Source organism: Calonectris borealis, chromosome 6 (assembly GCF_964195595.1).
Source record: "Calonectris borealis chromosome 6, bCalBor7.hap1.2, whole genome shotgun sequence".
Taxonomy (NCBI): domain Eukaryota; kingdom Metazoa; phylum Chordata; class Aves; order Procellariiformes; family Procellariidae; genus Calonectris; species Calonectris borealis.
Window position 1 is genome coordinate 34,944,804 of NC_134317.1, and position 26,494 is coordinate 34,971,297.

The 26,494-nt window shown below is 42.0% G+C and overlaps 1 protein-coding gene across 1 annotated transcript in view; it reads right to left on the bottom strand.

The window, feature by feature from the left end:
- MYO1B (myosin IB) overlaps window positions 1-8,508 on the bottom strand; it is a 114,340-nt gene extending 105,832 nt beyond the window's left edge. The window contains exon 1 of the mRNA XM_075153898.1: window positions 8,432-8,508. The gene's annotated coding sequence lies outside the window, so the exon portion shown is untranslated. The remainder of the gene's footprint in view (window positions 1-8,431) is intronic.
- Between the last annotated feature and the right edge of the window lie 17,986 nt (window positions 8,509-26,494).

Below are 26,494 nucleotides of genomic sequence, written 5' to 3' on the forward strand. Positions count from 1 at the left end.
TGAACCAGCCTTAAAACTGGGCATGGACAAACACAAAGCTAATCAGGAGCTTTAGGAAATCCAGATCCCAGAAGAGGCGCTGGTGCCCCTATCTACCCACCACCAAACCACCCACGATAACTAAGCGTACCCATAATTCCTTGAGCAGCTGGCAGACACCATCACACTCACAGTTACCCACAGAGCAAGGTCCAAGTTTCCATGCACCCATATTCTCTTCCAAGCACTAAAAGTCTGAATAAAGCTAAAATTTACATGGCTGAAAGCACTGTGTATTTCCACACCATTCCCTTTCCTATTCAATTTAAACCAGAAGGAAAACAAGTCACCCGAACACCACCCCAGAGATCTTATTTTTGCCCACTGCAATTTTCCCCTCCTGGAAACCTCATCTGACAGGCTTCTTGTAATATCTGTAAACAATATTTGGAATGTTTTTAACCTAGTATTTTATAAGAATAAGACAAATCATGCTAGCTGTACACATCTTGATCTATGCGTCTACTCTGTCATACATGCTTAATGTTGAATTTTTTTCAAAGGAGAGAGGAGTACAGGACAACAGAATAGCTAATTTTCTACATGTTGTAAAAGCAGGCAGGAGAGAAGGTTTGAGCACAAGCGTCCCATCAGAGACGCGGGCTGCAAGGACAACAAACACCTTGTTAAATACCACTGAGCCCTTACAGAAACGTTTCACAAGATTCCCTAGCTGCAGAAAAGCTTCAAATGGAAATTATTGCTTCTTTGCAAGTCAATCCGTCACAAGAGAAAAACCTGCAGGAAGTCAGACTCAATTAGTCCCATTTCTCCCAGGACTAGCTGCCAAGGTAACGGAACAGCGCAGGGTTTCACCCTACTACTTGCCGTCACTGTCTATTCTGCACATCAATTTCTCTTCAGCAGAAGACTGCTATTTTTAATGAAAAGCAAGGGGGAAGAAAATTAAAAAAAATTGGATGGAAGTGGTGCAGGAAGAGGAAGTAATATGTGCCTAAACCAAGCTAAAAAAAGCATCTATTTAAGGGTAGAGGAAGCTTAGACACGTTACATGTACTGTTAGACATGTTTGCTTGTCTCAAGTGTTAAACAATACCCACAGTTTTGTCATTTTCATTCTCAACAGTCATTTTCAATAAGACATCTGAAATCACAGGATAAAAGTAATTGATTTTTAAATCAAGGTATCTCCAGCTATTCCTGTGTATCTCTTATCAAGAGATATCTCAGACAATGGGGGCAGTTCAAGAAGCTGCATTTCAACACACAGTAATCACTCTTGCCCAGACATCCATGAAGTTAAAAGCCAGCACACAGTGTTTTTATTAACATCTAGCATGATAAACAAAGGCATTTCCAAATGAAAACGTAACACTTCGCAGATTTAGAGCGGGACACCTTCCTAAAACATCAATAGAAAGCACCTCCCTCCCACAGAAGGAAAACAGCCGGTCTCACGGCAGAGAAATTCCACATATACCCACAGGTACTGAGTTTTCCCTTGCTTTGTTTCAGCGAGAACCAACATCTGGCAGTTTTAGGAAGCAAAAAGATCTATTCCCATGGGATACAGGCAAGCTTCCCCTGCAGCAGAAATCTGTTACAAGGTACGAGGAGCTCCGGCTCTACCCTTGCTTGCCAAAAGATTTTCCAGGGTTTCTCCCGGCGTGAACTTTGTTTTAACACAGCCTTGCACTCTTTGATCACTGAAGGTGATCTCCAGAGCCCTTTTAACTCCCGCAGCCTGACAGTCTGTGAATTGAACAATGGCAATAGTAGCTCTATCTGTTCTGCATGTTTGAGGCCGGTGCCAAAACCACTGTATCATACGATCATGACGACTATACTGCGCTACTCCAGAGTGCGATTTTTCAGCCTTTTAATGTTTCATGAGAGATAGTTCCTACAGCAGGCCTAATTTCTAGCCTAAATTTATTCATGGTCAGCTAATATCCACTTCTTGCTTGGGCTAATGCTATAGAGTTTTTTTGTTTTGGTTTGGTTTTAAATTTAAATGTGTTTTCTTCCTCCCAGGAAAATATTTAGAAAGGATCTTCTCACAGTCCTCATTCTGAATAAAGCATAGCCAGGATTGCTAATTTTCCTCTCCAAAGCTTCTCCATCCCCCTAACCATCCCAGTAGCCCTTTTCCACTCCCACTCCTATTTGAGCCCATCTTTGCTGAGCAAGGTTAACCAAGGCTGTACAGAGGAGTTCTGGTACATTGTGGTAGCCGTATTTCCTCAACACGACCAGGAATATTCCTTCCAAGAGAGGGGGATTCATTTTTACCCTTTTCACTTCTCTTCTTACTTCTCCAAAGTTTCACCTGGAATCAGCACTTCCCTAGCTCACCCTGTGCGACTAAGCTCGACTGCTCTGTCAGTCATACACCTACTCTCACAGGTAAAAACTAGGAAGGGTCACCAGACACTCAGTAACCAATTGGTTACTGGTTTAGCTGTAAGGTTTAACTTGTTTAGCTTGTAGGTTTAACTACTCCCCAAAATGATCTGCCTCTCAACTGCTATCATCCTCCTCCTCTCTTGATGAGAAAGGAGAGTAGCTCGTACTCCTGCCACAAGCTGGACATCCCAGGTATTCCTTCTTTAACATCTGAGCATGAGCCCCACTAGAAAAAGCTTTTTTCTCCGCCCTCGAACAAGAAGCTGTAGTAAAGCTACTTGGTGGACGGTTAACTGGTCCCTGGAGTCACAGAAAAAATGGCACCTCTCCATCTCTCAGCCAGCATCACCAGCGCCTCTCGGTTAAGCTGCTCATTTGCTTCTGCAGAGGAACAATGGCGAGGATTAATACCAACTTCACTCCCTTCAACAGCTCTCCTAAAAGCAGAACTAACTTCTCATTACAGTGCCATCCAAAGAGTCCTTATGCAATAAGGACTTTAAGGATACCTCTTTGATCTAAAAAGACATCATTAACTGTCCTACAAATTCTTTTAACACAAAGGCATTAAGAGACAGAGAGTAGGTGCAACTTCCTTTGCTCGTGCTTTCCCAAGATACAGAATTCAACATCCAGTAGTTTCCTTGTTTCATTTCTGAGGTGCAGGTTTTTCAAAGGTCAGTGGAAAGTTAAAGCACAGTATCAGGACATATACTCTACTGTGCACAAAAACTGGTCACCTTAAGGTCAAGCCTTTACAAAGATATTCAAACACGAGTGTGCTCTTGCAGACATGAGGAAGAACAGACTCCATAAAAAAACATGCGTATAAAAGAGTAGAAACATTTCTGAACGTGACTGCTCTGTACCTGTTTTCATTTCCATTGTAGTAAGTCTTGCAGTTTAAATTATTCTTATTTCTAATTCAAAGTACCCCCAGCAGCACCTTAGAGTATACAAACTATGAAAATCATGGAAAATTACAGAAAAAGGAACAGAGAGAGAAAAGCAAGAGAGCTCGCATACAGAGCATACTCGTGAACCCAGGAAACTTGTACCAATGCTGACCAGGCTGTGGTTGCAAACTTTTAAAAACTGCTTTCTGCTGACAATAGGGAAAAATGAGTCTCCCCTTATTGCCTGTATTTAGAAAATAAAGAAATCTACAGCAAGCGATTCTGATAGTACAGTACCCACCAACCCTTCTGTTACTCAGCACCTATTCCTCATCATTATCTCCTCTTTTTCTCCTTCCTATACACTTTTTCTTTCTTCCTGCTACCTTTGCTTTCCATGGTCCTCTAGCCCAACAGCGTAAGGATTTCTGCTAATATAAGAGTCTTGTAAGGACTGCTGCCTCTACAAAAGAGGGAGAACAAGGCAAAGTTTATGAACATAATTAGTACACCCACACCAAAGCAATTCAGAGGCAGCACTGCACAAAGTCAGGGACAAAGCAATTACCTAAAGCCCAAGATATACCCACTCCCCACCCCTGCAAAGGAGAAAATCTTTGTGACAGTAAATGTTTCTCACCCTCACTCCTTGGGACTCTGGATATTTGGATTCCTTATCTTGGGCCTTCAGTTTGTTTGCCGAAATGTTAAGTCTGCCTGCTTAGGCTAGAGGCCACCTCTTGATTGCTTTCATCCCAAACGCTTGAGCATTAGTGTGCATTTACGTGCGTGCGCGTATGTTTTCCACTGGAGAGAAAGGATGCTGCTCTTGCCTCTGGGGTCCATTACTCCTGCTACATTGTCTGCACAGAATGATTCCCCAAAATTCTCGGTTTGCATCTGAGAAGGGGACTTCATAAGTCTACTTCACCTCTGAAATCCTATTTTAAAACTTCAGTCTCTCTCACTGAAACACTTTCATCACCACAGTGACTTTGCTAGCGGAATTAAAATATATCAAGAAATGGACACAAGTTTACTTGCTGATACCATATGGGAAATTTGCCAGTAACAAGGAGTTGGGAGAGACAAAAAGCTTAAGTGTCTGCATGGTTTTCTCCAAAAGCTATGCCACTAGCTCTTCACATGCAAAAAGGCAATTTGGATGGTTCTAGCCCTGCAGCTGGATGATACATTAGTCTAAAACCTTGAGTCTGCAGGCAACTCCAAAGACTCTACAGTTACTTAAAGGTAAGCAAAAGGTGAGATAAACTGCTTGGTTTTACAAGTTTCTTCAAACACAGAGCAAAGGATCAAAAATGGCAGGAGTCACTGAAAATGGCCATGCATACCACAAAAGCACACTCCAGCCCTACTGAAAGAAGAGCCTGTCACAGGCCAGGCTGGTCCCTGAGGATCAAGTCACACATTTCACAGCTACCCGCCTCAGATACAGGATACGACTGCAACAAGCATGATATGCCACTGGCTTCAGGAAGATGGAGGACAGGCACCAGAGACAAGTAGAGAAGTAGAGGCCACCTGGTTAGAGAAAAAACAGTTTGGCAAAAATGATGAGGAAGTGTGGAAAAGAGTTAATGTCCCTACTGAGGTATGGAAGCTGGGACCCCCAGAGAGAGTTACAGAAAGACTTCCTTTATTTGCTCAGTGAGCAGAGGTACTTCTCCTATTCAAAGGGAGAAACACCTACTATACTTCTTCCATATGTTTTTATGTATGTGAAAGCACATGGAAAGGTTTTAAGAACCTCACCTTTCTCTTCCCCCAATCATTCTCCCCCAAGATGGGGCTAAAGTCCAACAGCAAAAAAGACAAGATCCTCTCCACACTCAGTTCAGACACCAAAATCTGGAGTCACAAAAACGAAAAGAGCAAAGCTTTCACAATCTACAAGCAGAGTGGGGCACAACTGTAAAGGTTGAATGTTTTGAGACTAATGCTCAAACCCACCAGGAAAGATTCACAAAAAGACCCTTGTCACAGTTCCAGTATTCTCTTTCACAGCTACTTCACAGCACGTGACAAAGAGTTGCAACCCTTTCCATTATCACATGAGCGCAACAGAAAAATCTTTAATTTTCTTTTTTTTTTTTTTTCATTCTAGGAGCTACAAAACAGAAGAAAATTAATGTTATTCTTTACTGCTTCTTTATGACAAAGCATGCCTTGATGTTAGTTTATACATCAGAAATCAAGCTCTGGCTTCCTTCTTCTTGGAGGATATGAATGGAGAGGTTACATAAGGCTGTAATAGGAGCTGTTACTTCCTTTCCCAGTTGAAGAGAAAAAGCCGTGGATCAGGTTACAGACTCAAGGGCTGGTCATCACCACTGCAGCCTTCCTAAATTTTTTGCCAGTAGTCCCCCAACAAACAGGAGAAGCTACTTAGATACCTTTTATTTCAAACTAAGACGACTCTGAGAATTTAAAAGACTAAATACATAGCTATTAGGGGGAAAAAAAAGCCTTTATTTTTGCCTTTCATCAAACTCAGGAAATTCCCTAAGCTTGACGCATACTATCACTCAAGTCACCATTTCCATTTCAGTTTGTTCTTCATTAGCACAATAAAAAGGATGAATGAAATACAAGGTAAGATTTATAGGATGGTCTGACATGTGAGCTGCGCTAAGTAAGCTCAGAACACCGACAGAGCGGTTAACTTTGGCCGGTATGTTAGCGTTTGTCCCAGCTCTGACCACATAGGGCAAGCAAACGGAGGAAACGCAGAGTGTCTAGATTGGCCTGCACGAGCCAAGCTGTTCTCCAAACCGTCCCGCTTGCGCTTTCTTCACCTTCCTCTCCAATTCCCAAGCCACTGCTATTACTGCTGCTGAAGGAAGATGAGATCAGACTCCAACACGAGGAATTTCTGTTCCCACAGAGTTCAGAGAAACCGGATGATCTCAGAGGATCATGTGAAGCAAGTCCATGACACTTCCATGAGGCAGAGTATCTCCAGTATATTGCCAGCAGTTTCTTAAGAGTGCACAGTGGGAAAAATTAATGTCTTTGCTTATGTTTCCAATTTCTCTCTCCCACTTCCTCCTCTCATTTGCCAGACTTTTATTTTCCCTTCCCCCAGAAGCACTAGTAGGTTTGCAATGTACATTTGCCCTTCTAAAGGGAATTACATCAAGTCTTGCACAACGTTTGAAAGGGCTAACACACATAGCTAAGTTAAACTTCAGTCCCATTGTTTCCTCACGGAGTTCCTCCCCACAGATGTGATTTAACAAGGTCTCTTACAAAAAGAAATGAAAGAAAAAGAGGCAAATTTCTGTGATCTAAGATGCTTTCATGAGTTCTTTCACCTTTCCCTTGTGGAGCACTCAATCTGTTTGTGGTGCCCATATGGAGCCAGAAGCTTTCAAGATGTCCATCAAATATGCCACCTAACACCACATAGGTGTTTTCAGAAACATCTTCTTTCCTAAGGACAGGGGGGAACTTGTGGTAACCTAACACGTCAGTAATTGCTACACGATGGTAAACACCGACATGAGCGGTGACCACTGCGTGTTACTCTGGGAATAACGGGAATGCTACAACTATTACACCTTCACACAGAATCAAGCCAGAGGCAGCACACTGCATTAAGCACTAAATTAAAGACATTTTTAAACTCAGGCCTGGGACAACTGGAAATAAAAACACATGAAGAGAAGAACATCGTTACCTTTAATACGTTTAAAAGCAGCCAAGCACTGAACTCGACTTTAACAGATGGGTCAGACTATTTCTGTTCCCTAACACTGTGCGCTTTTGGGGAAAGCCTTGTTTTTGACACAGGGCTTGACAAAGTGATGATTCATCCAGGGAAGGATGGGCAGCTTGTTGCCAGCCTTAATTCACAATTAACAATAGGACAGCCGGATATGGGAAACTCATGATTCAACACAAAAATTGCAGAGTCAGCCATTTTACCTGACCCTTACATTTTCCAGTGGTAATTTCTAATCTGGATGTATTTTAAATGGTTTCTCCAACATACATTTTAAGAGTAGTTAGCTTTTATTTCATTACTGTCACGTTTGTCCTTTAGGATAGCGGTCCCGATTAAATACATAGCAATTGACTTAATCACATCGCCTGAGATTACAAAGGTTTAAATTACTCAAAAAAGCAAATAGCATGCATGCACACAGACGGACGTGCACGTAGGTACTGCGGGCAAGCCAAGCGAGCGCTGCACCTATGCCCTTCGTGACTGTACCGCCAGCCCCGCTCCCTGCAGGCCCTGCTAGGATGGCCATTGTTTTGCACGGGGGAGTCTGGCCACTCCGAGGAACAAAGGGATGCCCTTCCCGAAACACAGCGGCACCAGATGTCCTGCACGGAATCCCCACAGCCTCGGCCTCCATAGGCGCAGACAGACGGTCTTAACCGGGAGGCTACACCAAGCCGTCCCCTCAGGCAAGCTCTTCGGGACAACGACCCTGCCCTGGAAAGCCCTTCCCTAAGTCTCTTCTCCAAAAGTTACCCGACGGCTGAATTTATCATCCCGCTCCAAGTTACCGACACTCTTCCCACGGTCCTCCCCTCTCCCCATACCCGAACCCGCTCTTTTGAATTAAGCGAAGCCGCGCACACACGGTAATTATTTTAGACAAGAAGAAACAGATGCCACGGTCTCTTTCCAGAAAAAGCACACACACATTCTTATTTTAAAGGGTAAGATCCGGACCATCTCTGCGTGTGTGCAACCAGCATTCATGCCTAAATTAAGCTGCCTAAAGCCCACAACCATCCACCAGATGCTAAGGAAAGCCACAACGCCCGCAAATCGTCCCAAAGCTGCAGTTTTGCCCCGGGAAGGGACGCCCAGGAGGCGCCGGGGTTCCCGTGCTCGGCACCCGGACCCCGGTACCGCCGCTCCCTTCTCCTAAAGGACCCAGCGCCGAACCCCCCGCTACCCCAAGCCTCTGCAGCACCGGTCCCGGCCCCGACCCCATCCCCATCCCCGTCCCCGCGGAGGGCGCGGCGGGTCCCGTCCTGTCCCGTCCCGCCCGGGTGCAGGTCTCCCCGCCCCGCCGCCCCCGGTCCTGCACAACAAAGGGGACCGGGGCCGGCGGTGCGGGCAGGGGGGATGCCGGGGGGGGCCGTACCTCTGCCGCCGAAGGGCGCTGCCCGCCGTCCCGCGGCAGCCTGACGCCTCCCGCCCCGAGCCGGCGGCGGACGCTGCCCTGCCGTAAGCCGCCCTGCCGAAGCGGTGGCGGAGCGGGGCGCAGCCCCGGCCCCTCCCCGCCCGCTCCTGCGAGGGGCGGAGGCGCCACCGCCCGCCGGCCCCCGGCAGCGCCCGCCCGCCCGCCCCGGCCTCGCAGCGCCGCCCGGCGGGCGCCGCTCCCCGCGCTGGGGGGCTCCCGGGCCGCCTCCGAGCTCCGCCGCAGCCTGCCCCCAGCTGCATCCGGCTCCCCAGCCTCGCCTTGTGCAGTGGCAGGTCCCCCGGGTGACCCCGCGGGGGCTGAGCATCGGCGGGTGCTCCGAACCGGGGTGCTCCGAACCGGAGTCCTCCGAGGCGGAGTCCTCCTCACCTGGTCTTCCCCGTGTGCTGCAAAGGGGGGGGTTCACCCGTCCTGTTTGTTGAACGACTCAAACCTGTAAGCATCTGCAGTTCTCCAGTTCTACCCTGGCATTAATTTTTTTTTCCTGTATAGTTCACCTTTAGCCTTCAAAAACTAAACAAAAAGAGAAACTGACCTATTTTAGCCTGAAACCCGACATCCCCGACTAGATTTCTGCAATAATGTTTTCAGCACCTCCTCAAAACATACCAGCATTGTAAATGGAAGCACCCGAAAGTATTTACAGCAAGCTTTGACATAACTTATCTTATCTGCCCAATCCTGCCCCTGATAAGCACATAAGCCATCAACAATGTAGGGCAACTACCCCATTGTGTGAAAAGAGAAGGAAAAAAAAAAAAAAGAAAAAACCCTAAGGGCTTATTCGTACTGTGTCTCAGTATTCGCTGGCCTGAAACAGGGTCTGAAGGAAAATAAGCAGATATTTCTCCCCACCCCCATAAAAACTCCCCAATGCACAGATGAGACAGAGGAGTATTTAGGTCTATGTATTACACTCACACACTTCCTGGCAAAATACCCCGCGTGAAAAGTTTCACTACACGTACTTTTTCCTAAGAAACCAATTACCACATTATCTTTTTATTATTTTTTCATGATTGCAAGTAGGCTCTTTAAGCTAACCACATTACATATAAAAAGAACTGTTATATTAAAAAAAAAAAAAAACAACACAGAAAATACTGAATTGAATTCTCTGTGTAGCCCAGCAGTTAGTAAGGTTGCAGTAATACACTGATGTAAAAGGAGGAGTGAAAGGTAAATTTGGCTTTTTCTCTGCTTTTTATACCTATGTGCTCCACTTCCATCTGAGAGAGTTGAGAAAGTTGAGAGTTGAGAAAACAGTTGCACTGTTTCCAAGCCGGGTTGTTTTTAAATAGCAATAAGCTTCACTTCAGCTACAAGCTAACCCTACATCTGATAGGTAACAGTGAAGAGGACCTGAACTGCAGACACACAACCAAAACTCTTCGTATGTGGTAGAAGTTCAGCTTACATCACCAAATTCAATATGATCAGAACCACACAGTAAAGATGCAAAACGCATTTTAAAAGCCTTTCTCATTAAAATACTTCAGTTATTTCAAAGTCAATACTATATTTTCAGCTACATATGCTATGCCTTGGTAGTCCTTCTGCGTATAGAAAGATAGTGTATTCTCACACAAGTTTTCCAATCTGTAATTATATAAATGTTAGAGACAGCTTTCAGATGAATTCTAGGAACTAGAGCCCTACAACCCTACTAATTCATAGACTTATCACTATTTTATTATCTGTAGTTTTTCCAAGGAGATGCTTAGCTCTTAAGATTTGTTTTGCCCTTAAGTTTTTATATCTGTAAAAATAACGACTGCTTTCATCAGAAGTGGTCAAAACTGTTTCAACAAAATATTTTTCCCACTGAAAAATTGAAGACTTAGTCAAAACTCAGTTTTGTGGAAACAGTGACAGTTCTGATGCAAGTATTCTCAGGAAGATAATTTAGGTTTGGGGTGGTCTGAAAGAGACACAGGCAAGAACCACTCCTGAGCAGCACCGTGACCCCATCCTTTCGCCTCGTTCTCCATTCAGATGAGTGCTTTGGCCATGACTCAGCTTGCTGTTCTGGGACATAGTTATTGCATTCTTTCCCAATTAATGAAGAAAAAAAAGTAATTTCCTTTTACTCCAAATCTAAATGAAAACTAAATTCAAGTTTTTGTAAGGAAAGCAGTTACTGTCCAGCCAACACTATTTATCAACAATGCACCCAGAACAGTAAGTAGCATCACAAGACAGTGACTGCAAACACTTCACAGAGAAAGTATCTATTTCAACTTTACACATTAAAATTATCATCAGTCATTGCATTGGCATGAAAATATAAAATTTTCTACCTCAGAGGTTAAAATTCCCCATTTCATCCAAAGCGAAGCTTCAACACAGGAAAAAAAAGTGTAGCTTTCCTTCCATGGTCCTACTGCTGTGGAGGTTCAGAAGGGTTAACAGTGGCTACTCTCAGGTGCACTCTTCATGCCCATTTGATGCTTAGATTCCTGCAAATAAGAATGTCCATCTGTAACAGCTGGTGATATTTAGCAGCATTTATAACACAGATAATATTAAGCATCCTCGTGAGGCTGCCTTGTCCTCCAGGAAATGAACCAAAAATATCCAGAGTTTTCCCCTAGCCTTCCAGCACTCCCCCCACTTCCACATTCCCTCCTTGTTTCAGATCTGTGCAAAAGAAGGTATCTCATTACCCAGCCTTATTCTGGGGCAATTTTCTATTCTCACTCTTTATAAAACGTGAATTAGCCGCCTCTCACTATATCTTACGCTCTTTGCTTTGTCCTGGCTTAATAAGAAACATTGGTCCTGAAACCTGTGTTCTTTCCCTAAAGCAAGTCAGTACAATACAAAGGGTATCACAACTCAATCTAGAATATTTTTTTTTCTTTTTACTACATCCACTGGACTACCATAATTACCACTGACACAATTTGCAATAAATGAAAAAAAAAAATCTAAACTAAAAGACATGCCTGGTCACAGATGATCAGGCAGATACCCAGAATTCTTTTCTTTAAGAAATGGCTCATTTCTTAGAGCCAAATGGTACATCCTGGACCATATAAGAGATCAGGGATAATCAGTATTCAACACACATTCAGGTCTCTTTTGAACATTAGATATAACCTAGAGGATATTTAAGGGGAATTTCCAACTACTGAATCATTAAATATGCTTTCTTCAGCACCCACACGTCATTCTGAAAGGGCATAGGCAGAGGCTTTGTTTGGCAACAGCCTACAGCAATTTCAGAGAGAAAACGGGAATGTGGCTGCATCCCTGTTTTGCAGGTCCAGAATCACAGACTCACCAGAAGCTGTGGCAGACATCCATGTACATCAGAGCAGTTTAGGAGCTGCTTATTTACAGATGACCCTTTTTTTTTTCCTTTTCTTTTTTCGGACGTTTCCACAGGGTGGATTATAGTCTCTTGATTACAGCCTTAAGGTCTACAGCTTCACAAGCCAAGTAAGTAAACCAACTGTAAAACTAGCTGTTGCTAAGATTGCAAGGGCAAAGCTGTGGAGATTCAGGGACCGATTTTGACTGACAAACCACGAATCAAACACACAAGAGTCTTTAGATCTGCCTATGACAATCCCTGGCAATTAGAAGAGCACTAGTTAATCGCTAGAAGTACTTCCTAGCCAACCTTGCCAAGAAATAAAACTCAACCAAAAAAATATAGCAATTCCTTGACAGAGCTGAAAACACAATTTAGATGTTCATGTTTCTAATCTCATGCTTAGCCATAAGACCAAGCTTAGCCATTTTTCCTATACTCAGAGAGAAAATTCTGCACACTCATAAAATGTTGCATCTCTACCTCTGTTCTAAATGAGTGGGACTGAGTGCATACCAGAAGCTGTGGAAATATTCCCTACAGTAATTCTAATACTTTTCCACTTCAAGCAAAAAAAAACAGTATTCATAAGACAACGACAGGAAATCTTATTCTAAGACTGAGCACAGGGATTTAACAATAATAGTCTCTGGCTTCTTTGTAATGGAAAATGGCCACAGGTTTGAGCTCTGTCTGCACACAAGTGAATGATTCAACAAACAAGCTGCCAGCGGTCCAGAGAATTCCAGTTTTGTGACTGGAAAACCAGAAAGCAAAGGCTGTACATGAACACAGCTCATCCTTCACCCACCTGTGGCAAATTAAATTGCATACAAGTTAGAACAAACAAGCAGTGGCCTTGTACAGCCACATGCTGGAATGCTCCTTAGGTGCTTTGGAAAGCATCAGTTAATTCAGTACTGGGATAGATCATCTGCCTTCTCCAACTGTGGATCTTATACAGAATTTGTATTCCCACCTGTCAAAACACTGTCAACTTTCCATTTTGCCATAATGTCTTCTGATTTTGCCAAACAGGGACTTTCCCTTTTTGTTGAGAGGCAGCAATATGCCTTCAATTAGCATGGTACTTTTGTCCTTTGCAGCAAAGACCTGTGTAAGACAGCCTGAGGGTCTAGACTTAGAATTCAAGAGAAGAGGTCACCCCAGGGCAGATTTCACCCTGTGTGTTGGCATTACGCACAGAACAGGATCTGAGAGGCAGCATTCACTTTTTTCTGGCTAATTCAGGCTTGAAATGAGTTTGGTACATGATGCAAGCTACCAAAGTCCCCCAACTTAACTTGTACATTTCATGCTAACGATCTTGTGATAGCCAAGAAACCCCCGGTATGGAGGTGGCTTAGGATCCACTTTCTGCTGTCACACACCAGGCTCTATCCAGCAGCTGAGTGCTCTCTGGAGACATCAACATATTCAGGCCTCTCTGGAAAAGTCCCCCCATCAATAATAACACAGGCAAGATCTTTACATTAGCACGACCGAGTTACAATGGGGACATGTTAGAAGTTTCATTTCCACAGTTCTTTCCTTTGAAAACACATTTCAAATTCAACAAAATTTCCCCAGAAATCATAGAATCATAGAGTAGTTTGGGTTGGAAGGGACCTTTAAAGGTCATCTAGTCCAATTCCCCTGCTGTGGGCAGGGCCATCTTCAACTAGATCAGGTTGCTCAGCGCCCCGTCCAACCTGACCTTGAATGTTTCCAACTACACTGTCCAATGGACTCACCAGCTGCTGGATCAGCACACTGAGTCATGAAACCAGCTGTCCCCAAACAGGTTTTCTTCTCTTCCTGATTTTTAAACAAACCATATACAACTTTCCCTGCTAACCTGGCCTTAGTAACTCTCCCCAGTATGGATTCCTCAGTCAAACTACCCAAACATCTCTGCTTTTCCATTCAAGAGTAAGTACATCCATGAAAGTTAAGAAAAAATGCAGAAAAAAAAGAAAATAAAAAACATAAGAAAGCTATGAGAACCTTCTGAACTGTCACCCCGTAATTCTGCAAACGTGGAACATATTTCAAGAGCTTAAGGAAGAGTTTGCTCAGAGGTAACGCTTGCAATTTCAGACTTCCTAAATAATATTCCCACACACACCCAAAGGATTGTACTGTTGATGTTACGGAACAGGACAAGGTCCCATTTTTCCTAGTATAACAAATTAATCTTTCCTCCCTCTGAAAAAGGAACTTTTTGGAGACACGGCTGCATCCATCCCTTCACAAACACCCCCTCAAGCAAATCATAAAGAGCATAGTTAAGGGGGGGAAAGGCCCAGTGTCCTGTGACATTCAAAAGTTCATGTCAGATCAGTCTTCATGATAAGTGGCAAGGGAAAAATTTTCAGTTTGAAATCTTGGGAGCACTAAGGAGAAGAGTCTCCTTGCGCACCGAAAGACAAGTATCACCAGAAAGTATTCATGCTACAATCTCTGTGCGTACAGGGATATACAGCCTGAAAATCTTTGCAGCAGAGTAATTATGGATATTCTTTTCCCATTTTATATACTTCTCACAGAACTCTGATTTTGTAATGTATGTGTTTTTGTGGATTCCCAAGCACAGTATGTGATGTGTTAAAGATAGAGTTGGACTTATACAGAGATTTCTAACCACACGTAACATCTGTTTGTGGGGATCCTCCTTCCCACAGGCATATGAACATAGCGATGACACGTTCTTGTGCTTTTTATGGTCCTCTGTTATCGAGGACTCTGTTTAGAAGGAAAACTTGTACCTGGATTAAGGATATTGGACCACGACTATTCTCGCAAACAAAATTACCCAACACAAAAGCATTGGAATTGAATGTAGGTATATGCAAACTTATTTTCAGAATAAAACCAAGTATATTATAATAATAAATCCCGCATGTCACATATTGAGGCTTAACAAATTGCTGCAGACTGAGAATGACCATTCCTGTGTGGTAGTATGAAAATATGTGGAATTTCTACAATATATTTATCAAGACGTCTAATGAGGGAGTTATGCTTTATTATTATTTTTCCCACTATTTAAAACTGGTGTGCAGTTTACAGTAGAATTTGAAAAATTCATCCCACTTCTTCTAAAAGTAACTGACAGAAGATGGTGTTAGAAAAGGAGTTGCACCATTTAAGCCAACAGAAGTTTAAAAGAGAACGACCTAGATCTTTAACAGGAGACTGTGAAGTCTTAACAAAGACCTTATAAAAGATCTTATCACAAATACTAATATTGAACAGTGTACACATAGTTGCATATGGAGAAGTTGTTTTGCGTATATTTCCTTTAATTATGTATGATTCTCTCACTTTTGTGATTTCCTTAAAGAAGAGTATAAAGGGGAACTGACTGTGCAAGTTTTAGGCTGTGGACTCAAAACCTTTTTGACTCCAAGCAAAAGTGCAGACAGATGGACAATTCAGCCAAGCTCTTTGCTGGCTATCCACCAGTCTATGAATGGTAGCAACAATGAAAGCAGCATAAATAATAAAGAGAAGTGCAGCGTGGAAAAATCAATGGCTAAAGAACTCAGAAATAAGATATTTCTGGAAGTTCCATCTTAATAATCTTGTAAGCCTAAGAACCTTCCACTTCCCCTGCTAGCTAAAGAAAAGAGATCAACTTATCTAGGGCACATAAGGACAATTTTTTCTTCCAACTTAATTGCAAGAAAAGCCAGTGGAAGGTAACCCACCTGGGATGGATGTGACTGCACATGCCAGACACACATTGCTAGCACCAGAGTTCTTCCTATGTTCCCCAAATGTTAACTACTCACGAGAGATTATTCATGTCTTATATGCAGGGAAATAGCAATTTCTTTGAGGGAAATAGCAATTTCTTTGTTCTCCAGGCTTTATTTCCATGTAGTGAACTCTTTAGGAGTGCAAATTTTTGCCAAGAAGAAGCAAATTAATAACATATGTGTATGGTGTGTTTCTGCTTCCATCATAGGTGAATGCAGTGCTTATAAGAGATGCTATTTGCAACCTTCTTGAAGCAAGGATCTTGAATCCAGCCCCAGCTACACCAGCGTGAACCAACTGCAATTCTACTGGAAGAAGCAAGGCAACAGCGATGCCTCAGCCAAACTTTTAACTCTGTCCAAATAGAAACAGAGCAAACACATCAATGCAACTTCCCTCTACGTTGCCCTATTAGCTCCTCATCAATGCAGTTACTCAAGCTATTCCACTACCTGCCTGAACACAAGAATATACTTTATTAAATGTCACCAGATTAATCACTAGTCTGTCAAAATGCAACTTAGACGAACACTTCCAGCATTCACAGATTGTGTATGATTTAGCTATTCTCTGTGATTATTATTCTGTGTAATATATAGATTCTCGTTTTTACACAGACAAAATGTACACATTATAACCAAATTCTATATATTTATGGTATTTGGTCCTATGTATGTGTTGTCCTATAATATGTATTACAAACCATTTGCTTTCATAGACGGTCACAGTCTGTCTTTTCTTCAAAACAGCACTTTGTTATTTCATATTCACTCATTAAGAAACACTCTTATTGTGCGAGTAATAAACCATCCTTATCTCCAATACTGGTTTAACTAAGAAGGCCCTGCTACTTTTTGAAGGACTGCAGCCAGTGAAGTGAAACCATGTTCATGTTTAAGTACTATTCCTAAATGTGTGCGTATTTGAAGCGGAAGAGCTGGGCTGAACCAGGCTTTGAACGTTGAAAATACACTCTGTAAAATCCATAATAACTGCTTAACAAAGACCACTATTTTTGTTTCTCAAAGAGATGCGGAGGCTTGGGGCTCACCGTCCCATAAGCCCTGCGTATTGTGCCCACTTCCAACATCGGGTAAAAAAAGGCAGAGAGAAGGACATAAATTAAAACCCTGTGCCAAGCCATTTTGGGGGTATTACCCAGCAGACCAGAAGTCTGAAGGCCACATTTCATGTGCATAGAGATATTTCTAACTGACACTTACTAAACAAGCAGAGTGGTTACTTGCTTTAGAGAGCCCTGAACAAATATTAATTGAAATCATCTGTAGGACACGTTATCTCTGAAGTAACTAATGATGTTAGTTGACTTTGGACTAAATTACCCAACAGCTTCCACACAGAAAAAGCACATTCATGAAAGTAAGTGATTTACTGTTTTAATATAACACACAACTAGAAAGGGCTCACACATGACCCTAGGGTTTCTATGATTATTCTCTTCAGGAAAGCACAACTGAGAGAGACAAAATAGCTAGAAAGTTGCCATTTCATCTGTATAACTTGTCTGTGAGCTCTGAAGCACCTGCTTAAGGGATGAATTACTCTTTTTGCCTTACAAAATTAATGAGAGAGGGGGTCCTGAGAGAAAGACATAAAAAAGGAACCTTTCCTCCAGCACATCATGCATCCCAGGAGCCAGTGAGAGTTAGATGCGCTGTACTTAGTAGAGCACAAGGATTGTTCCTACCATACATCTTATAAATACTGGGAAACAGATGAGGGAAAAGGGTGCCTGCCCCTCTTCTCCATCTCATTTGCTTCTTACACCTACATCAAAAGAATGAGAAGAGTCCAGATGGGTCACAGTTACTTGCTGCACTGCCTCTTACAGGGCAGTTACCTTAGCAGGGACAATGCCAGAAAAACTTTCACTATAGCATGCGTAATGAGGGTTACCACACCGTACTTTACAGGCAACCATGCCATGTAATGGTTTAGCATCACACTAAGCGTGCTGTCAAAGACGACAATGGGTCGGCAAGGCCACGGAACTGAGCAGGTTGTTGAAACACAGGACAACAAGCAATGTAAAAAGGCAATGGAGAAGCAGATACTGAGAATATGTATGCTATTCAAGCCCTTGAAAGGAACACTCATGGCAAGGGAGTTTCTGTGATCTGATGAAAGGACGGATAAAACGCATTTGCCATGGTGCAAGAATTAGGGCTGGTAACTTTATCAAGATAGCATACCAGAAAAGATAGAAAAGTCTCCAAAAGGCTGGATTCTTTATTGCAAACAAAGCTGGTAGACTTCAAGTAAAACTACGTAGGCTATTATGAATGGTTTTGACTGTAGGGAGAAAAATCAATGGCTTGAGTCCAGAAACTGTCTCTGCCTACATACAGAACTAGGTCTGTAGGAGATCCTTATTCAGCACGTTTCCTACAAAAGACATTAATTTACATTCTCTTGTTTAAAGAATAGATAACTTTCTCCATATGAGACATTCCAGCAGACACAGGCTCAGAGGAATGAACGAGCACTGCAGAGACCATTGCACATTTCATACAAACACTCACCAACTGTTGCCACTTTGAGATTTCAAAGCTCGTGAGGAAAATGCATTGTTGGGTTTTTTTTTATCAGAGCAGAAACTAGGATATCAACCCTGATTAATCTGCAGTTGCTCACCTCCTGACAGTGCAGTTTGAGAGGCACGAGGCCTTAATCAAGCTTAGATGTAAGGAAGGATTTCTTTTAAAGGCTATCAATGTTAATGAACAACTCAGTCTTGTTTAAACATCCAGACTGTGATATGGGCAAGTATCTGAGTTTATCATGTCCTCAATGTTTTGAACAGCCAGATTTTATTTGCTAAGCATTGGTCAGGTCAAAAGGAATGAGCTTATCCTGAGTGGCGGTGGCTGGGCTTGAAGTCTGGACCTTAGATAGCAAAAGGTTCAGGATTTGATGCAATTTTTCCTCAACCACCTACGCTGAGTTTTGGGCTGTCCTTATAAACCCAGAGACTAAAGGAAACACATTCTCACTCTAAAAGGCTTTTACTTTGTGCTTCTGTATCTAAAAGCTAAAAAGATGCTGAATCTTTGTGCCAAAGGTAACAATACAAACACAACTGGATGTACTAATGTTAGCTATGGTTTTGCTATTCCTTGCGCATGTTAGGAGCAGAGGATTCCAAATTAAAAGCCATACCAAAAGCCAGAAACTAAGTATCACGTCACTTTTAAAAACAAACCCTTTAGAAAACTAGACTCTTCACCTCATTTATGGGGTGAATTTATACAGGTTCATTTTATCCTTTGATTAGTTTTTTATTGTTTTTTGATTATGCCAGTAGTCTGCAATATTGTTGCAAAAGCCATACAGGTGCTTAATTTAAAATAAAGAGGCTTTTGTGCAATTTTTTTAATCATGAAACTGTTTCTACTAATATTAGAGTTTTATGAAGCCTTTTGAACTTATACTTTTCACATATAGTGGTTCAGACCATACACTAAAATATGTCCCGTGAAATTAGAATAGCCCTGCATAATTATTAATCTACTAAAACAAGGCTTTTCAAATGCTTACTCACTGATCTGTTCTGTGTATTGTTGCACAACAGCTTCTCATGAATTTATTAATCACGGACATATCACTGTTGAAACATTCAGTATGTTACACTGGGGCTTCCCACTCCTTCCCTCAGGGTAGACTCCTTTCTTATTGCTCTGGTTCACTCAGCGTCTGTATTATTGACTTTTTCAGTAATATTGCAGTTTTATCTCTGAAGTTTTTGAAGAAAAAAGTTGCAACAGAAAGATGTGCATAGAAAGGGGTATGAAATACCAATTAATATGTTCAGCCACCTGCAGAAACAAAGCCCTATCCTCAACTAATTAAGGGGCAAGTGCACTCTTACTTGCCAGTGATACTCATTCAGTCCTCTACATCCTTTCCAACTGGAGTGGAAGAAGGGTTGCAGCTACTTCTGCAGCCTTTTATCCTTCTTGCTTTTCCAGCCCTCACTGCAACCAAACTTTTAGAAAATTTAGTGAAATTCATATTCAGCAAATAAACAGTTTTCTGAAAATCATGCTCTAAGACTGGAGCTTTGCAGGTATCAGGTGGTGAAGGACTTCACCTTTTAGCTCGATCCTGCAGCTGCATTAACTCTTGCTCAGGAAAGTCTGGTTTTGTTCCAAAGCTCTTATCTGCCACCACTCCAAATACAACACATCATGAAGCTCAGATTCAAAGCTATTTACATAAGGATGTGATGGAAATGTCATTGTCAACATAAATTGTCCCTTGTCCACATTACATGGATATTTCAAAACAGACACCCGTTTCAGGGAATTTTGTTTAGAATAGTTTTATATCTGTACTTAAGAAAAAGCATATAGCAAGACAAACTTCCTGAGGCCCAAGCACAGAGTAGAATCATGCCACTGCTTCCCGCAGGGTTAAGTTCACCACCGCACTGATATCTAACACGAGAACACCCTAATTATCACTTAAATAGCAAATTTTTCCTTTAGGACACACAGCTTGCCTGTCCTCATTAGCAGAAGACTATGACACAGCTGAGGAAACTGCTCCCCTCAACTTACATTTTCCTAAAGGATCCACAGAAATGTAAGCTGAATAAGAGAAAGGAAAAGAGAAACAGTCTGCCCCCAGATGCCAGCTGACCTTTTAAACTTAGGAGAATACCTACCAGCTACAGCAGCTGGAACCCATGGATGGGAGCCCCCAGACTGCCTTTGAACCACCTTTGATATGGCCAAGGGTGTAGCCATAGCAGAACGGAGCATAACAAGGACTGCTTGCATGAGCTGAAGTCACGCTTTAGTCTTCACTAAGCATGAAGGCACTCCCCTAAAGTTGGTGTTTTGAGGCATAATCACTCATTTAATTTAATATTAAGCAGTTTGTAATTTTAACTAGGCAGACCATGCACACCTATAGTCTTGTCTTAAAAAAAATTAAAAAAAGTAAGGCTAATCACTGATCTTAGACATCACATTTTTTCAGTTGGCACTTAAAAAGTAAACAAAAAACAAGTTGGGTTTTTTTAAAAAAAGAGAAATCCTGCCCATCTGCTTGTGTCCTTCCATTATCTGTGTTAAGAAACCTTGAGCAGCATATTCTTTTTTCCCCACCCCCTTTCCTTGTGAACCAGTTAGATATAGCTGATTTCAAACATAACAGTAATCTATGATAACTCATTTTATTTGCACAAGGGATGTGTTAAATATTGTCTTATTCTCTTTCTTCAGTGTACTCTTTCTAAAAAAGAGGAAAGTATTACATATTCCAGCTCCACAGGATGCCAAACATAGACATCTCCTGAGCAAACAGAATAAGTTACTCAGTATAATAACTGTAAAGACAAGAATAAGATTACAAGAAAACATCCTCTACAGCTGTAAACACTAGCTGCAGGGCTTAATATTCACCACCATAACATTTTCATGCTGGGCCTATTCCGATCCCTTCTCTTCTCATTGATAAAGCAAGTAGAATTTTTTCCCATTATTACGGAAATCCTATGTACTATTTTTGCAGAGAGGAAGGGACATGTGTTGATAAATGAGTCTGAAAGCCAATCAAAACTAACACTGGATCATGCATCTCTTGTTGTAAGGTTTGACAACCCCCCCCAAGAAAAAGAAAAAAAAAAAAAATCAGAAGTTAATAGCCTGGGGAGTTTCTGCTTTGGCAGGACTAGAGTAAGGCAGTAGCCAAACACATTGCTACTGGCATCCAGTCTTGGAAATTTTAAGCCAGTGAAATCATAGCTTGCTTCAGTATAATTAAAACAGATGCTCAAAGGGGGCACTGCAAGGCTAAGTGAAGAGATTATACAAAATGTATTTTAATAATCAAAATGTCTTGAGCAATCAGGAGAGGAGGAAAATGGTATTTCTATGCTTCGAAACTAAATCAGGAAAATTGAAAAAAAATATGCATAGTAGTAATTAGATGAGAATTCTCCCCATGCCCTAAAACAGTCCATTTGGACTAGTGCTATGTATTAAATCTTGTATTCTATAGGTTTTAATTTTTGCAAGCCATGCATCTTTTGCAAACATGCAAAGATTTTACGAAGAATTGTAAGCCATTGACCAAGGTCTGCCTAAATGCATGTATTGCCATTTTCTCTAGAACACTGTTAGACATTTTGATGTCATTGCTCAGATGGGCAAACTTATATTTACCTGAAAAGTAATCATAGTGTTATCCACTATATGTCCACTGTTGCTGTTTTATCTTGATTGTGGCGGGGAAAAAAGCCATTAACCAATTTAATGACTGGTTAAGGAAAGTTCATGTCTAAAACCACTAGGGTCATCTCGGCTATTCCTGTCAAGCTCCATATGGTCTCTATAGGAAACAATTATCACTTTATAAGAAAACGTGAGTTTCTGTCCAGTTTGTTTGGTTTCTAATGGAGTTTGGACGTGTCTATTCATTCTGCTATTTTGAAGTCACTCTCCTCATTTTTTAACGACTTTATAAACAGAGCTATGAACAGGGCTATTGTCTCCTGGATAGAGCACTATGTCTGATTTCCATCTGTATTAAATACTCCTATGACTCCCTCCAGCAGTATAGAGGACCTTCAAGGAATAGTACGAAACTCAGCCTGACTGAGGCCCATTGACAATGCCAGAATGAAGTAAAGGGATCTTGTTAGAATGGGAGAACTTAGGCTCCCTAGAATTTAAAGAAAAAAAAAAAGTGAGCCACAAGCCATACGCACTGATTCTATTTTCTTCATGGATGGCAATGATCCATATGGTGACATTTCATCTATGAAGTCTGCATTTGTTAGCAATGTTAAGTAATAGCTTTCTAGTCATGTGCTCCGAATTGGTGCATACTGTTGTCCTCAAAATGCTATAGTGGACTTGTGGTCGGGAAGTTACAAGAACCCCTGACTATCCCTGGCTTCCAAGGCTTAGGCATTGGTAATTTGGTGGCAGAATGAGGGTAATTCAGACCACAGCATTTTTACAGTCATGCTATGTAAGTCCATGCGGATAAGATACAGGTATGGCATACAAGATACAGGATTAAAAAAACGCCCTTTATCCAGCTTGCAACATGGTTCCTGCACTCCCCAAGATCAATGGTAGAAGCAGCTTCCTACAGCCTTTCCTTAGAGAAATCTGAGGGGGATCATAAATCAGGTCAATACGTTAAGGTTGTTAAAAGAATGAATAGAAGTATTAACTTATTTCAGATCCAGGATATTCTAAATTGCTTTACTGAAACACTTCCAGTGACTTCTGCTAGTCGCAGAACCCAGAGGCATCAAAAACTGCTCACGGGCAAGACCATTCTCTGCTGTACACTTCCAGCCATTTTTTACATCACCATTTCAGTGTACTGAGCAGTCTGGTTTCTAGGCATTACACAGAGAAATTTGCTCCACGTGCTAAGAGATATCCTACATGTCACAGGCAGATCTAACTTGTCTTTTTACCTTAACTTTGAATAAATAGATGATTATTTTACTGCGATGCTTTTTGTTGAATATATTTATAGGAAAATATCAGTTATTTTATCACTAATTGGGAATGAACGTGAATCCAGCAAGTATCTTGTATGTGTTGTAAAATGACATTCTAGAGTGGCTTCAGTTTTTCAGAAAAAGGATAGAAGACACATTAGTCTGGAAGGCAAAGGATTGGACTTGTGATCAAATTTAATGTCAATTCTCCATTTGTTAGAATTATTTTGATTAACCTTATCATGCATCTTATACAGTATAAAAATATAATGGGGAAAATAAAAACACCATTCACTCACCAGGTAATTTTTCACATAGAAAAATGAATAGAAAAACTATACTTGATATAAAGTACCACTACCCAGTCTGAAAATCTGGTAGTCAGGCTATCTCTAGTGATCTCATGCTTCTGCTATGATTCATGAATATAGAAATCCATTAAAATGATTTCATTCATCCCTGATGCTTTTACTGTATGCAGCTTAAATACCGAATTATACATAGGCTTTAACCTTCTGCCGTGACTCCCTCCTGAGTCTCATTGGCTTAAGGAGGGAAACAAATGATGAATTTGAACTACGTCAATGAAAAATTTACAGACAAGTTAGGGCAAAATGTTTTGCAAGAACGACTATCACATCTGAGTGAATAAATGATATTCTGAAGGCCACGGTTCATCACCTTTTTGCATGAATGGGAAAGCATTCAGCTTTACCTTGCTGAAAATAGCTTGTGCAACCCCCGTACAAACTGGGGCAGACAGAAGCTGAGGAACAAAATTAAAAAGAATTATGTTATGGTAGGGCAACAGTTTCTTCTATTAAAAACGAGCAATTTGTCTGTATTTCCCCCCCAACAGTCATCGATGCTCATTTACATGCAATGTTACACGATTGCTTTTGTTGTTGTTGCTCTGAAGGCAGTCATATCTAAAAATTAGGTTCCATTCCTTGTGTTTTCATTAAGCTAGCAGTTAACAAAAACAGAAAAAAAAAAAAAAAATCACACAAGCAGACAACAAAGGTACACACTAACTCACCAGCTCTATATTCCCACTGAAAAGCGGCGGTCGCTGTCCTGCATAGCTGCTTCCAGAGCTGTTGGAACTGGTTCTACTCACAGGAACCAAGAGAACTAATAAAATGCAGCCTTTAAAAAATGAAACACTTCTGTGAACTTAAGGATACGGTTTTCCACCTCCTACATCCTTTTGGCTGCCTCCTCTCACGTGGCAGCAATCAGGCGACTGCAAATACAGGTAAGCTAGAGCCGGCCCCGACTGGTAGCCAACTGCCACCATTTTCAGGCTGTTTGAAATGTTCAGTTGCTTCTAGCTCTCTGCCACCTCAAAATTATTCACTCTTACCTGATGAAGTGCTTCGTGGGCTTACCCAAAGGTCTCCAAAATACCCAGGAGCCACTGAGGGAACAGCGGTCCCTCCCACGCGCGCGTAGGAAATGTGCTGAGCCGACGTAGCCGGAGCGGCTGCGCTGGGCTCACTGGGGCTGGGCCACGCTGCCACCCACAAAGGGGTCAACCAGCCTGGCCAGACACCCCGTCCCTTCTGCAACTCTGCCTTCACCGCCATCACCAAACCATTCCACAGCGAGACAACTCACGCAGCTGCTATTTCGTCAAACCCTCGCAGGGAGGGGTCACGCGAGGCTTTCGCCTCGGCAGAAACACTCCAGGCCGGCATCCGCGCCAGGTCTCTGCCGCTGGCCCCTCAGCCCCACGGGAGCGCCATTTCTGTCTCAAGCCGAAGCTGAGGTAAACACCTCTGCTTCGCCTCCACTGTGATCCTGAAGTACGGTAACTGGATTCGGCTAGCTGCGGGGTTTTACAGGGAAGTATCTCCCCGCAGGTAACTGCTCCAGCAGAAAGCCCTCCTTGCTCCTCTGGCAAACACGTTGCCTCAGGTGCCCAACCCCACTGTCTCGATCGAGTAATTTCACTTTTGTTACTGACGCCTAGAAAACAACCAGCAAGTCCATCTTTTAAAATTCACCACAGTAACTTTAAATTAATCAGATCAAGGATAAAAAAAGAAGAAAAAAAAAAAGACGTCGCACTAAGGAAGCGCACTAAGTTTGCACCACAGGAGGTTTCCGTGCAAGCTTCTTTCAAACCTAAATTAGCACCCGCCGGCTAGTTCTCTCCAACACCACCAAAAGTTTTTCCAAGCTCTACTGAACCTTTAAAGCAGCACAATCACAACAGAAAGTCCTGTAGCATTCAGTGACAAACATTTTCCAGAACAAAGACAACATACATCTATAAATTTAAAAACCAAGCAAGAAAAATAATTTTTCAGGTCTCCTTTTGTAATATAAATTCAAAACAGTCACATTTTTCTTTTTTTCTTTCTTGTTTTTTAGGATAAGTTTTAAATTGACTGGTATGCTGGAAATACATCGAAGGGGATTCATTCTTCTCGTTCAGATTTGAAAGATTAAATCTTCAATTATTAAATTGCATCCACAGCCAATGACTTGCTGTGCAGTCTATTTTTAAAGGTATGTGAAAGATTAGTGTAACCAGAATACCTGGAATAAGAACATTTAGCAAAACTCTGCCATGCAGAAATCTGAAATTAGTGTTTGAGATGAAAACGGTGGAGATCTGCGATATCAATTTACAGTTAATCCCAGGCTTGCTCTCTCAGGGGGGCTCAGGACACTTTTTAATTACCTTGAACAGCTGCACACACACAACCCTTCCCTCCTCAAACCACCACACAACCCACAACTGTTGTTTCCATCTATGGGGATGATCCAAATCCTTACTAAAAAGATTTGATGCATGCTTTACGTTCAAAAATACATATTAATTTACAAAAGGAAGCATAGCACAAGTTTGCCTTTAACAAAAAAAAATGAGTGGGGTGGCAGGGGGCTATTTCAAGCTGGGATTGATGCATTTCTCTAGAGCCACCAGTGGGTCCCTTTGAGGTCCTGCTAAAATCCTGGTGCCCATATTCCAGGGGATTTGTACTCTGCAGAGTACTCGGCAGAATAGAGGGAGGAACCAGAACCCTCTCCAAAGCACCACTCTCTGCTTACCGCTTAGTGCTACTCTTTGCAGGCTGAGGCCAGTCCCGCTAACAGAGGCATCGTTCCTCCAGGAACCATGGGCAGGTTAGTAAAACAAGGGCCCTTCATGCAGGTCACCGTCTCCTCTGAGGGTCTCCTAAACGTCTCACCCTGCCTATAAAATTCAGTGATTTCTGTGAGAAGACTCAGCATGCACTTTTCAGCACCTGTTTCCTCAAGAAATTCTGCATGTCTAAACCCACTGGAGCACACCTCTCCGTTTAAAGGAACGACACCTCATTTCGCAAGAACCCACATTTTCAGCATCTCTCCCTAGCCAGAAAGTCTAGTAGAGGTTGCCCTCAGTGAATGATGTCTGATGAAGTCTTTCAGAATCTCC